Source organism: Dreissena polymorpha, chromosome 2 (assembly GCF_020536995.1).
Source record: "Dreissena polymorpha isolate Duluth1 chromosome 2, UMN_Dpol_1.0, whole genome shotgun sequence".
NCBI classification, from domain to species: Eukaryota; Metazoa; Mollusca; class Bivalvia; order Myida; family Dreissenidae; genus Dreissena; species Dreissena polymorpha.
In genome coordinates this window covers 136634735-136649233 of record NC_068356.1, presented here as the reverse complement: position 1 = coordinate 136649233, position 14499 = coordinate 136634735, and the positions used below count along the sequence as shown (strand labels likewise).

The following is a 14499-nucleotide window of genomic DNA, read 5'->3' as shown; positions in this document are numbered from 1 at the left end:
TTCTTATTTATACTTAAATTTACTATGTCATGTATTGCATTTCAAGGTGTGTGGCTTTAATAACTAACATTGTGCCCACAGTTGTGTAAAGCTGTGTGAAGATTTTTGTTTAAAAAAAAGAATAAAGCATTTGCATAACTTGTAATCAATAGTGTTCGATGAAGGAACAATCATTTTGAAAATGACCAATACTCCAGAATTTATTTGTCTTTTAACGGATCTTGGTCAGTGTCTAGCAGTTTCCTTTCGACCAAGCCACGTCGGCAAAGCAGAAATAACAGCAGCAGTCAAGTAATTTGTCTTCCACGTTTGAGCTACCTATTTGCCACGGTCTGTTGCAAAGTCCACTTAACATGGATTGTTTTAATAAAACAAATGGAGTTAAAGAAGATATTTGCTGATTCCTGTGTATGATCTTAATTGTATATGAAACAATACATGAACAACACTGACGCATATGAAAGGTAGCTAATACAATTATTAATGCACAAATTAAAGAATGAATTTCTTTATAATTTTTAGTCATTATCTAAAATTCGTTTCCATTCATATTTAAGCATATTGCTATTGTTATGCCGTATAACAAAATAAAACAAAGGGTTCATTCAAAATTTCTAGTTTTACTTTCAAATTCAGTTTCATTATTATTTTCATTACAACAAAATCATATATCCAAAAAATATCATATACAATCAATAATAAAATATTCGTACCTGCATCTTATTCTGTATCATAATCTCTTTCTTGATTAAATAATCTATCTTAACCGGATGTTTTTCGTTTAAATCTGTATTCCAAACTGAAACTTGTTTATTTTCGAATCAGCTATTTATACTTTTTCGGGCATGACGTCGATGACATGTGACGACCGTTAAAGTAAAATATATACCAATGAACGTAATGTGAAATGGCGGATTTATTGAATGAATGAGAATCAAGTTTGAACAATAATATTATACAAATACAATGACAAAAACGTAAGTTAAGCCATATACATCAATGGAAATCAATAAATATGATGTTTATGAATATCAATTTATTTAGATAATAAGCATTTTAATTTGATAAGAAGTGTTTGTTTACATTTCACCATGTATTACGGAATGGCCAATGGGAGGAGTAACGGCCTAGCAATATAATATATTGACTATGCTTTGATTTATTGTTTGATTTAATCACTCTGCCATTCTTTGACTTACCAGGTTGAGGGTCGCCCAAAACCACCCAGTGCCTTGCAATGAAAACCTCACACGTGACTGTGACCTTGCCCTTGTACACACCTAATGGTCAGGTTGACGATCATTTGGGCTTAGATAGTCACTGCAGTAAGAACGTGTAAGATTTTAAAGGTACTTGTTCACAGATTTTATGAGTACTTTGACTTACCCGAATGACATAACTAAAGCACATTTAAAAGTGGCTACATATAACTACACAGTGTATACCAATATTTTGCAGTATGTTATTGTAAATTGCTGTCACTGCTTTTGACAAATAATAATATCAATAATCTCAGTTTAGAACCTAAAAGAAGGCAGCTTTTATGATTTTCTTTTTTTAATTTTGTATATTTATTACTTTAGGTTATTCCATAAACTGTGTTGATGTGGTTTTAATAATGGTTGAAAAATGATATTGAAAACTCGATGATCAAGCTATTTTATATTGTTCCATCTGTATTTGTAAACAAAATGACTGCAGAACAGGGCATCACTAAGTAAATCTATTAACATTTACCTTTAAATTTGTTTTTTTTACATGTTTGTATTTGTCAAAATGACTGTAAAACAGGGCATCAACTGAACTTTGACTTACCTGTATTAACATTTTCATTTAAATATTACTCAATCACTCACAGTAAACGGAATTTCTACAGAAAGAAAAAAAAACAACAAGACTATATCTTTAAACATTTCCCTTTAAATAGTGTATATCATTTTCAATAAAGAAGATGACTTCACAATAGGACATCCGAGACTGCACTGACGAAATGAGTGTCCTCACTATAGCAGTGGAAGCCAATGCACAATACGAGAGTTTCCAGCGGCTTACCTTATCTGGTATGTATGGGTTTATTTTAAACCTAATTATTATATGATTTAGTTAGGTAAGAATATATATGTATGTAGTTTAAATATAGATTTAATATTATTCACTAAAGTAAAAATATGAGAACAATTATAACAATATTTGTGTTCAACATCAGTCAGCCAGTAAATTATTTTTTATCCCCGCCAAAAAAAAAATCGGAGGGGATATAGTATTAGTCTCCGTCCGTCCGTCTGTGCGTCTGTCCGTCCTTCCGTCGGAAACTTTGTCCAGAGCATAACTCCAAATCTATTCAATGGATTTACTTTAAACTTAGAATATAAACCGATGGCAACTAGGAGAATTGCAGTGTCCAAGAACCATAACTCTGTCTACCTAGGTTTTTGAATTATCTCCCCTTTTATATAATTTTAAAGTAAATTTTTGACCGGAGCATAACTCTAAATATACTGAACGGATTTACTTGAAACTTGAAATATAAACAGATGGCAAGTAGGGAAAGTGCAGTGACTAAGAACCAGAACTATATCTACCTTATATTTTGAATTATCTTCCTTTATTTATTTTCAAAGTAAATTTTTGTCCGGATCATAACTCTTAATTTACTGAAGGGATTAATGTGAAACTTGAAATATAAACAGATAGCAAGTAGCAGAAGTGCAGTGACTAAGAACAATAACTCTATCTACCTTAGTTATGGAATAATCCCCCTGTATTTAATTTCAAAGTAAATGTTTGTCCGGAGCATAACTCTGAATCTACTGAAAGGATTAACTTGAAACTTAAAAAAGTAAACAGATGGCAAGTAGGAGAAGTGCACTTATTAAGAACCATAACTCTATCTACCTTAATTTTTGAATTACCTCCCTTTATTTTATTTAAAAGTAAATTTTGGTCTGGAGCATAACTCTAAATCTACTGAAGGGATTTACTTGAAACTAGAAATATAAACAGATGGCAAGTAGAAGAAGTGCAGTGAACATGAACCATAACTCTTTTGGCGGTAGTTTTTGAATTATCTCCCTTTATTTTTTAAATTTATTTTTTTAAATTATTTTTTTATATTATATTTTATTTATTAATATTTTTTAATTATATTTAATTAAATTTTATAGTACATATTTTAGCTTTTCAATTTTTAATATCTCCATTTATCTTATTTTACAATAATATTTTAATTTGAACAACGAAGAATTCACTGTAAAATAAATAGATGAGTTTAAGGAAAAATACAGTGACAAAGAACAGTAACTGTTTATAGTCCTCTTCTTTAATTACCTCACTTTCTTTTATTTCCTTATATTGTATTCTCTACAGCATATCTCAAACACTATATAACTAATTGATCCTTGAAATATAAATGGATGGCACAGGTGCCATGTTTTACAAATATTATTCTACTCCCTTAAACAAATGTTGTCATACACGCAAACACATGTCGACAGGGATTTGGCATTATTGTGACAAGCTCTTGTTTTTCTAAAAAATGCAAATGTGTGTTGAATATCAATAGGACATTGTGTTTGTCATAAATCAATTTAAAATATTAAATTAATCTACAACAGTGCACTCAATCTGACACGTTTTTTCCACCATACTTTTTGTTGGTTTGTAAGGATGCAATTTAAAAAAGTGTGTATCTGACTTTGCATCAGACCCCTATTTGAAGTAGAGTCCTGCCTATAAAGAGACTAATCCAGTACTGACCTGTGCATATGTCTTTTGCAATAAACAAGCTGTCATACTTGCACTTGTCTTTGGCGTATTCTCAGATGAGTCACTATATCAATGTATTCAAGGTTAATTTTTTCTTTAAAAAATAACAGTGCGTAAATGTAAACCCTGTATTTTCAAGTTATTTCAAAATAAAACACAAGTAAATTACTTTTTAACTGTTCTCACGTAAGTTTTTTTTATTGTACTGAAACATAAAAAAGTGTTGCATTTGGTAAATCTTCATATATGTATAACACTTTTTCTAGAACAAGTATATTTAAACCCTTTCTTGTTAACCGGCCACGTGTATTTCATGCCCCAATTCAAAGAAGAGGGGGTATATTGTTTTGCGGGATGTTTGCCGGTCTGTTGTTCGTGTGTTGGTAGACCAGTTGATTTCCTATAGCTAACTTGTCAACGAATTGATATATTGGCTTCATACTTCACATGTGCATTGGTCTTGGACAGCAGATGACCTCTATAGAAATTGGGGTCACTTGTTCAAAGGTCAAGGTCACTGTCACAATAATTGTGAAAATCATCTGATCAATAACTCGTCAGCAAATTGACCAATAGGCTGGATACTTCACATATGCATTTGCCTAGGACAGTAGATGACCCATATCAAAAATGGGGTCGCTTGGTCAAAGGTCACAGTCACAATACGTGTGAAAATTCTTTTCCGATCAATCAATCGTCAACAAATTGACCTATTGGCTCTATACTTCACATGTACACTGACCATGGACGGTAGATGTGCCCTATTGAAATTGGGGTTACTAGGTTAAAGGTCAAAGTCACTGTCACAATAAGTGTGAGAATCGTTTCCAATGAATAACAAATTTACCAATTGACTTTAGACCTCACATGTACATCGGTCTTAGACAGTAGATGATGTCTATTGAAATTTGGGTCACTAGTTCAAAGGTCAAGGTCACTGTGACATTTAGTGTTAAATTGGTATCAATTTGATATGTCATCAAAGGATTGAGTGATGGGTGTCAAGGCTCTGTTTTAGGAGGCATCTGTCTGAGACCGCGGAGCTCTTGTTTTTATTAAAACATTCTTTAAATAAAGTTTGGTGATAAACCAAAATGAACTAATGTTCTCTCTCTCTATTGATTTTAGCTTCAATGCATTGAATGCATTCACAGTTTCAACACGCTTTACAACTCTAGAACACCGTGGGCACAAGGTGGGCTTTAGTTAAATCTTTTGACATTACCTTGTTGATATGATAGGTCGAGGCACTGACAAGCGTTTTGTCGGGTTGAAATCAGTTGGGTTTGTCCTTGAAAACGCTAATAATGCCTTGAATTTGTTTTGTTTGAGGCATGATTTACTTTTATTCCAGAAAACCTGGGTAGCAGAGCAATGAGTATGTCTCAGGAGCATTTGCAGTCATCGTCTCCAGATTATGAGATCCCCATGCTCCACAACCCTCAGTCTATGAACATCATGCAGAGCGAACCTTGGGTGAGTTTTCCTTTTTCATGGCCTCACTTTCAGAGATTGGTGGGTGCATGTAGATTTACCCTTGTGTGTCAATACATCTTTCAATCCAGCTGTGTGTTTTTTTGGTCGTGTGTGATCTAAAAAAGTATTGCTCCTAATGTGACAAAACCAGACATATTAACAATCATGTGAACTTGCCTTCTTGTTTATTATATCCCCACAAACGAAGTTTAGGGGGTATTTAGGATGAGCTAGTCTGTCGGTCGGTCGGTCTGTCGGTCGGTCTGTATTATGTGTCCACTTTCTAATTCAAGTTGTTTTCATGCGATCTTCACCAAACTTGGTCAGATGATGTCTAGGTCTAGTTTGAATATGGGTCATGCCAGGTCAAAACTAGGTCACGGGGTCACTAAGTGCGTTTTGAAAATTGAGCATAGTGTCTAGTACGTTTTAAAAATTGAGCACGGTGTCCGCTCTCTTATTGAAGAAGTTTTCTTTTTTTATTCCATTTTTAGCTCGACTATTATATATGAAATATATATAGTGGAGCTATCCTACTCAACCCAGTGTCGGCGTTTCCGTTGGCGTGCAAATGTTAACGTTTTCGTACTACCCCAATTATTTTCTTTGTCCTTTGACATATTGCTTTCATATTTTGCATACTTGTTTACCAACATGACCCAACCTATAAACAAGAGCAGACAACTGTATCAAGGATTTTGACAGAATTATGGCCCTTTATATACTTAGTTTATTGATAAATCTATGTTAAAGTTTGCGTACTATCCTAACTATTTCCTGTGTCCCTTGACATATTGCTTTCATATTTTGCATACTTGTTTACCAACATGACCCCAACCTATTAACAAGAGCAGACAACTGTATTAAGCATTTTGACAGAATTATGGCCCCTTTTATACTTAGATATTTGAAAAATTTTGCTTAAATTGCCATAACTTCTCTATTTATGATCAGATTTTATTAATACTTTGACAAAACAACACATACCTGAATACCACAATGGATTCCACCCCAAAAAAACTCCACGCCCCCCCCCCCCCCCTAAATCCCTGCCCCCCCCCCCCCACCTCCCCCACATTTTTTTTTCATTTTTTTACTTGTGAACGATCATCTTATAAATGACCCCACCCCACATTATATCCCTCTCTCACCCCCTACCCCCCCCCCCCATTTTTTTTTTTCCTTTTTATTTTTTGAAAGATTGTCTTATAAATGACCCCACCCCACATTATACCCCCCCCTCTCAACCCCCCTTTCCCCCCACCTCCCCAGAAAAACAAAATTTCCTTTTTTATTTTTGAAAGATCGTCTAATAAATTATTGAATATGAACAATTTCCCCATGATGGCTTATGTTATACTGTCAAGCACTCGAATAGTTGAGCATGCTGTTCTCTGACAGCTCTTGTTTATTTCCTTCGTAAACATAATACACCTAGCATATAACATAATACATAATATGTCAAATATACACACAATTAGAATATTTGTTTCACAATGTATTACTATATAATGGTACATAGCATTTTTGAAGACTATGATTGGTGTAGATAAAGCATGTGTATTTTGCCTATTACATATTACTAGAAAAATGTTTCAAAAAGTTTTTTATATTACTTGTGATACATAGCATCTGTGAAGACATTAGTTTGTGTGAAATGAATATGTGTGAAATAATAAAAAACAATATTTAAAAGTTTGCAAAAATGGTGTACACAGGTCAATAAAGGTTATAATACAAATATACAAAAAAGAAAGAAAAAAAGGGGTGTTTGTTGCTTTAAGGTAGGTGTTCTTATGTAAGTGAGTATGTGTAAAGATGTTTTTAGGGTCAGTGTATAAATTGGGCATAACAAGAGCCCAGCGAGTATTAAATATATGTAGTTTGTTTTGTGTTGTTGGGATTAATTCCTGGAGTTAAATTCTAGTATTAAAAAATAGTATAAAAGTTTCTACAAGTGGTGTTGTTTACTCCTGTTTGCATTTAAAGATAAAATATTTAGCCAACAATATTATGAAGTTAATGACATGTGAATTGTTTGCATCAGCTAGGGTCAAATTACAAAATGATTAAGTTGCATAATTTAGCTCCAAGTTTTCTAACCTTTCTAACTTGTCGTAAATAAAGTATTTTATATCCATCCAAATTTTTTAAATAGGATGACAATCCCAGAATAAGTGAAAATTCGTTTCTGTGTGCATATTATAAATATCACATAATGTTGATGGAACGAGATTGCATTTATGGAGGAAAGAATTGTTTTGTAAGATGTGCATGAGGTATTTATATTGGAAGTTTCTAAGTTTGGTGTCAATAGTTAATTTGATTGGTTGGTTGAAGATGGTTCTTTGGTGAACGTTTTGATTATTCAGAGTTTCTTTCCATTTATCAAATTGTTTGAATACTTCTGGTTTTTGTTTTAGTATAAGTGCTTTATATACCATTTTACAAGCTTTTGTATTTTCTGTTATTTCGTAAATTTTCGTATTTCGTAAAAATCTGAAAAATGACCATTATTTGTAACGCGTGATGTTGCATCTTTATAAATAGCATTACCCACTGTAAGGTGTGCTCACTAAATCCGAAATGGCGAGGCATTTAAACATAAATCCATGATCCATACTGTCGAAGGCTTCATTATATCGGAAAAAATAGGAGACCGTTTTCGTTACTTTCATCCATTAGTTCAATAATTTCATGCAAAAGTCTTACGTTTTCGCAATTATATCTTCCTTTGATAAATCCTGTTTGATTTACACTGGTTATATTATTTAAATGAGGTTTTATACGATTGGAAATGGATTTTGTAGCTATTTTGTAATCAACGTTAAGGAGCGAGATGGGCCTCCAGTTATCGATCAAAAGGGTGTCCTTTCCGGTCTTAGGTAGTAAAGTAATTATGCTTTGTTTTTGCAATTATGTTAGATTATTGGTGTCTAAAAAATAGCTTAGAGAATTAACAACATATTTCTTAATATAATTCCAAAATATTTTGTAAAATTCTGCAGATATGCCATCTGATCCTGGACTTTTATTGTTTTTCATGTCTAGCAGTGCTTTAGCGCATTCATACTCTGATAGGTATCTTTGTTCATTTTGCGTTTGTTCTGGGTTTATTTTATGGCAGATATTGGTATAGAGACGTTCATGATGTTTATATCTATATTGTTGTCTTTTTTATAAAGATTTTCATAAAATTTGGCAGTGTTTTAATATTTCGTTTTGATCTTGTATTACGGCATTATTATTAGTTTTTAGTTGTTCAAGTAGTTTTCATCAGAGCTTCACCAAACTTTTTCAGAAGTTGTAGCTATATGATGTTTAGTTCAAGTTCGAACATGGGCCTTGCCGGGTCAAAAACTAGGTCACGGGGTCACTTAGTGCATTTTAAACATTGAGCATGGTGTGCGCTTTTTTTGTGAAGACAACATGCAAAATAACCTTTGTCAATGCGGCATGTGGGGGTATTCGTCACGTCCGTGACAAAGTTCTGGTATTGGTTCATTTATTTCATAGAAGTGAAGTTTTCAGTCAAAAGTACAATGTGGTTGCATCGGTTGCCTTTTGCCTACCTCACACATACATCTCAGTAAAACTCTTCTCCAACACGTTCTATTTGCTATTGGCTAGTTGGCCCTTTCTTATTGTTATAAATGATAAGGTAATATTTTTCAAATGGAAGAAATGTATGTTTCTCAAATATCAACCCATATATCCTGATTGATGGGGAGATTTATAGTGAGTTGGAAATAAAGTGGTTATGATTAAATTTTAATGTAACTCAATGTATAAATGTGCTATTCTTGTTCTTGTTTATCATTGGTAACACACATACAATGAACAACTGACATTAACTGTTATGAATCTTTCTTTTTTCAGACGTTCCTTGACGAAATCAAACCAGCAAATCAGAAGGACAGCTTGTTGCTGGTTTGTTAAAAAGTTATCATATTAACCACATACCGAAGAAGCTCAGAGATATAAATGCTGTTCAAGATGTACTAGTCTCTACATACCCCATGTCTGGAGTGAACATGTACAATTGAAGGTCTCTGCATACCCCATGTCTGGTGTGAACATGTACAATTGAAGGTCTCTTCATACCCCATGTCGGGTGTGAACATGTACAGTTGAAGGTCTCTACATACCCCATGTCTGGTGTGAACATGTACAATTGAAGGTCTCTACATACCCCATGTTGGGTGTGAACATGTACAATTGAAGGTCTCTACATACCCCATGTCGGGTGTGAACATGTACACTTGAAGGTCTCTACATACCCCATGTCGGGTGTGAACATGTACAATTGAAGATCTCTACATACCCCATGTCTGGTGTGAACATGTACAATTGAAGGTCTCTACATACCCAATGTCGGGTGTGAACATGTACAATTGAAGATCTCTACATACCCCATGTCTGGTTTGAACATGTACAATTGAAGGTCTCTACATACCCCATGTCTGGTGTGAACATGTACAATTGAAGGTCTCTACATACCCCATGTCTGGTGTGAACATGTACAATTGCAGGTCTCTGAATACCCCATGTCGGGTGTGAACATGTACAATTGAAGGTCTCTACATACTCCATGTCTGGTGTGAACATGTACAATTGAAGGTCTCTACATACCCCATGTCTGGTGTGAACATGTACAACTGAAGATCTCTACATACCCCATGTCTGGTGTGAACATGTACAATTGAATGTCTCTGTATACCTCATGTCTGGTGTGAACATGTACAATTCAAGGTCTCTACATACCACATGTCTGGTGTGAACATGTACAATTAATGAATTGATGCAGACAGAAGTCGCATAATGACAAATCACAACAAAAAGTGGAAATCCAGACAGTCTTGTGGCCAGCCATGTTTTTATGTGGCCATCCAAGTTGTGTTCAAAGAAAGCAATAGTTCATGTTTTATTGGAACTATGATGCTGATAGTCATTTTATGTAAAAGGCTTTTATGAACTATATTTACTCAGTATAATAAGATTAAGATTTCTTGATAAAAGCAATAATGAGCAATATAATTTTAAGAGCAAAATTACATTGTCTGTATTATGAAATTTTATTTTGGAAATGTTATGGAAAATATAATGTTTCTTAATATATGTCTATGAATATTGATTTTAACATTTGTCAAATCTGTTTAAATGATGCTGGTAACTTTGACAAAATTGAAAGAAAATGTATTCTTTTCATGTAATGAGACATGCTTCAGGTTTTTTTTTTGGCTTAACATGTAATATAGAGGTGGTAGTTACACACATTGTTTAGACAGGTTGATAATTTTAATGCTAAGGCTTTGATACTCTTAAGTGTGCCCATTGGTGTCAGGTGTTTTTGTCAAGCATCTTGTTTATTATCTTAGTATTTCAAGACAATATTGATTAATTTTAGACAAAATCATTTAATCTTCTTTAAATTGTCTATTCTGTATTTACTTCCAGTTATTTATTAATTTGCTTGAACATGATTGAAGAATGACTTTTTTGTTGCTTAAATGCTTTGAGCATTTAAAAACAAAAATATAAGATGTGGGAATAATGTCTAAAGTTATGATAATTATTTTTTGTTTTTGTAAAGTTAATTATGCTTTATATGTTTGTGTATAGACATTTAGACGACCAGATTAACCTGACCAAGAATTCTTGATCAATGTGTATATCGGTCACTTCATTTGTCATTTGTATATAGAGCGATTGCGAAATGATCGTATTGTTAATGAAAATCATGCGTTTATTGTTGCCATTTTGATGTTCGCTGTTAACATGTATTTATACAAACAATTTTCATCCTGTACATCTTTTAGATGCCAGATAATAAAAACAAACATTGCTTGTGGAGATGCTCATTTAAAACTTTCTTAATGATACAGAACAACACATTCTGAAGAGGCCAATATCCTTTAGACAAGGAACATCTTGTTATTAGTATATGTAATGCCTTTCACTAAATAAAGTCAAGCAACTATTGAAAGATTGGTTTAACTTTGTTTTGCATTATCTTAAGAAAAATTAATATATACTACTTGGAAATCAGTCAATTGCAAATCAAGCGAGAGTGATTTAACATGCTAACACTTGTCAATAATTGAATTGTCTCTCTTTGTACGTAAGATATAGGGATGTTGTTGCTTGAAAAACAAAGTTGTATCCGTTGTTAGATAATGCTTTTGTTCATCTCTCAACATAACAAGTACATTCATACAGTTATTAAAAATATGACACTCTTTATTCTCAGCCATCAGTTTGTATTGGGATTTTGTGGAATACTTACTAAACTAATATACGTCTGTTTAATGAATGAATAGCTATGGTACAATATGATACTCAGTGTTACAAAACATGTGTTATAAAAATATAATGTCATTTATTTCAAATCATAAAATTTAGTCGTCCATACAATGCTTACAGTTTTACAATTGCGACGATAAAGGAAATGTTCTGCTCAAAATGTCTTTTTAAGACATGTGAAAATTGTAGCAATCATATTGTACTTGTATTTATATTATACATTATAAGAATTTACTTACAGCTGATGATAGCGGCAGTTTACTATTTGTGTAACAGTTTGTTCCACTCGACCATTAGACCATATTTCCTTAAAAATGTGATTGTTAATATTGAACTGTAATTGAATGCATGAAACATAATTGTTCTGTTGCTTAACAGCTGAAAATAGCTTGATGTTTGTAAAATTGTATGAAATGTTTCAAATAAATCATATTGATTACATAAAAAAATAAAATTACATTTTGCGTTACTTTGAATGCATAATAAACAATTGTTACCATACAATCATATTAGTATTGAACTTAATTAATACTTTAAGATGCAATTTTTACAATAATGTGTTAATATTGTCATCCATTCCAAATAAGCATTGTGCATTCGTAAATATAGGGTGTATATACACTGCTTAGATGCCTTTTTAAAATTGCTTGTGTACGTCATATTGATTAAAGACTCTGTTGTATTGCATATTTGTGTGTGCCAATGTCTTACTTATCTCTTCATAGTCCTTAAATTACTGCAAATAGTATTTTAATAATGTTAAAATATTTATCTAAACTATAACCAGGTTATCTGTTAATTTAAGTTTCACACATTGTATTGTCTAGCTAATGAAATTGAAGTGTCTATATTCTCGCCAACATGCATTGTCGGTGTATGGTTTAGACAAAGCACATTACACAACTCCTGTTGTTTTTCTCCATCATTAATAACCAATGTTTATTCTGTAGAGGTTGCATTATACTTAATATTTCAGTTGTGCAATGCTTTGCTCTGTTAATAAATCAGCACTATTTATTGATTTTTAGCTCATCTATTTTTTGAAAAAAAATTATGAGCTATTGTCATCACCTTGGCGTCGGCGTCGGCGTTGGCGTTGGCGTCGGCGTCCGGTTAAGTTTTGCGTTTAGGTCCACTTTTCTCAGAAAGTATCAATGCTATTGCATTCAAACTTGGTACACTTACTTACTATCATGAGGGGACTGGACAGGCAAAGTTAGATAACTCTGGCGTGCATTTTGACAGAATTATGTGCCCTTTTTATACTTAAAAAATTGAAAATTTTGGTTAAGTTTTGCGTTTAGTTCCACTTTTCTCAGTAAGTATCAATGCTATTGCATTCAAACTTGGTACACTTACTTACTATCATGAGGGGACTGGGCAGGCAAAGTTAGATAACTCTGGCATGCATTTTGACAGAATTATGTGCCCTTTTTATACTTGGAAAATTGACAATTTTGGTTAAGTTTTGTGTTTAGGTCCATTTTATTCCTTAAGCATCAAAGCTATTGCTTTCATACTTGCAACACTTACTAACTATCATAAGGGGACTGTGCAGGCAAAGTAATGTAACTCTGACTGGCATTTTGACAGAATTATGTGCCCTTTTTATACTTAGAAAATTGAAAATTTGATTAAGTTTTGTGTTTAGGTCCACTTTATTCATACAGTATCAAAGCTATTGCTTTCATACTTGCAAGATTTATGAACTATCATAAGGGGACGGTGCAGGCAAAGTTATGTAACTCTGACTGGCATTTGGACGGAATTATGGGCCATTTATACTTAGAAAATTGAAAATTTGGTTAAGATTTATGTTTTGGTCCACTTTACCCCTAAAGTATCATAGATATTGCTTCCATACTTGGAACACTCACAAACTATCATAAGGGTACAGTAAAAGGACAAGTTGCATAACTCTGGTTGTCATTGTTACGGAATTATGGCCCTTTTTTGACTTAGTAACTTTTAATATATGGTTAAATTTTGTGTTTCGATCCACTCGAAGTATCAAGGCTATTGCTTTCAAACTTCAAATACTTACATGCTATCATGAGGTTACTGTACCTGGCAACTTGAATTTTACTTTGACCTTTGAATGACCTTGACTCTCAAGGTCAAATTATTAAATTTTGCTAAAATTGCCATAACTTCTTTATTTATGATTAGATTTGATTGATACTTTGATGAAACTACTCTTACCTGACATACCACAATAGACTTCACCCAAACCATCCCCCGTGCCCTCCCCCCCCTCCCCCGTGCCCTCCCCCCCCCCCCCCCCCTAATTTTTTTTTTTTTTTTTTTTTTTTTTTTTTTTAAGATCATCTCACAAATGACCACCACACCCTCACACTATACCCCCACCCCACCCCACCCCCCCCCAATTATTTTTTTTGATTTTTTTTTTTTTTTTTTTTTTTTTTTAAGATCATCTCACAAATTATCACCACACCCTCACACTATACCCCCCCCCCCCCATTTTTTTTTTAAAACGGTTATGTTTGATATACCGTCCAACCATCGCACCCAAACCCCCCCCCCCCCCCCCGATTTTTTTTTTTTTTTCGCTTTTTTGGAAGATAATGTAATAAATATCCACAACCCCACACTATACACCCCTCTTCACTCCACTCCTCCCTCCTTTGTGATTGAAAATGAGAGTCCCTTCACCTTTAAAAAGAAAATAGATGAGCGGTCTGCACCCGCAAGGCGGTGCTCTTGTTTATATGGGCACTTCCCATGACTTTATTCGTGAATATTTCTTTGAATGTGCGGTAGGGAAAACATTGTTTGCTTGAAAGTTAGAAACTTAATGTTGACATCTTGAAAGATGGCAGTAAACATTTAACTGCAGAGTAGCTGTGAAAAGATGTATGTTAAACAATGTAAGACAGAACTCCACGCAAGATATGTCATGCATGCGATATGCATGAACTATCTTTTAAAAATAAT

The 14499-nt window shown here is 33.4% G+C and overlaps 1 long non-coding RNA gene across 1 annotated transcript in view; it reads left to right on the top strand.

The window, feature by feature from the left end:
• LOC127869145 (uncharacterized) overlaps positions 1 to 13790 on the top strand; it is a 42570-nt gene extending 28780 nt beyond the window's left edge. The window contains exons 12-17 of the long non-coding RNA XR_008044429.1: positions 1203 to 1349; positions 1949 to 2060; positions 5120 to 5241; positions 9121 to 9289; positions 9378 to 9729; positions 9818 to 13790. This is a non-coding gene — a long non-coding RNA (uncharacterized LOC127869145). The remainder of the gene's footprint in view (positions 1 to 1202; positions 1350 to 1948; positions 2061 to 5119; positions 5242 to 9120; positions 9290 to 9377; positions 9730 to 9817) is intronic.
• Positions 13791 to 14499: the final 709 nt, after the last annotated feature.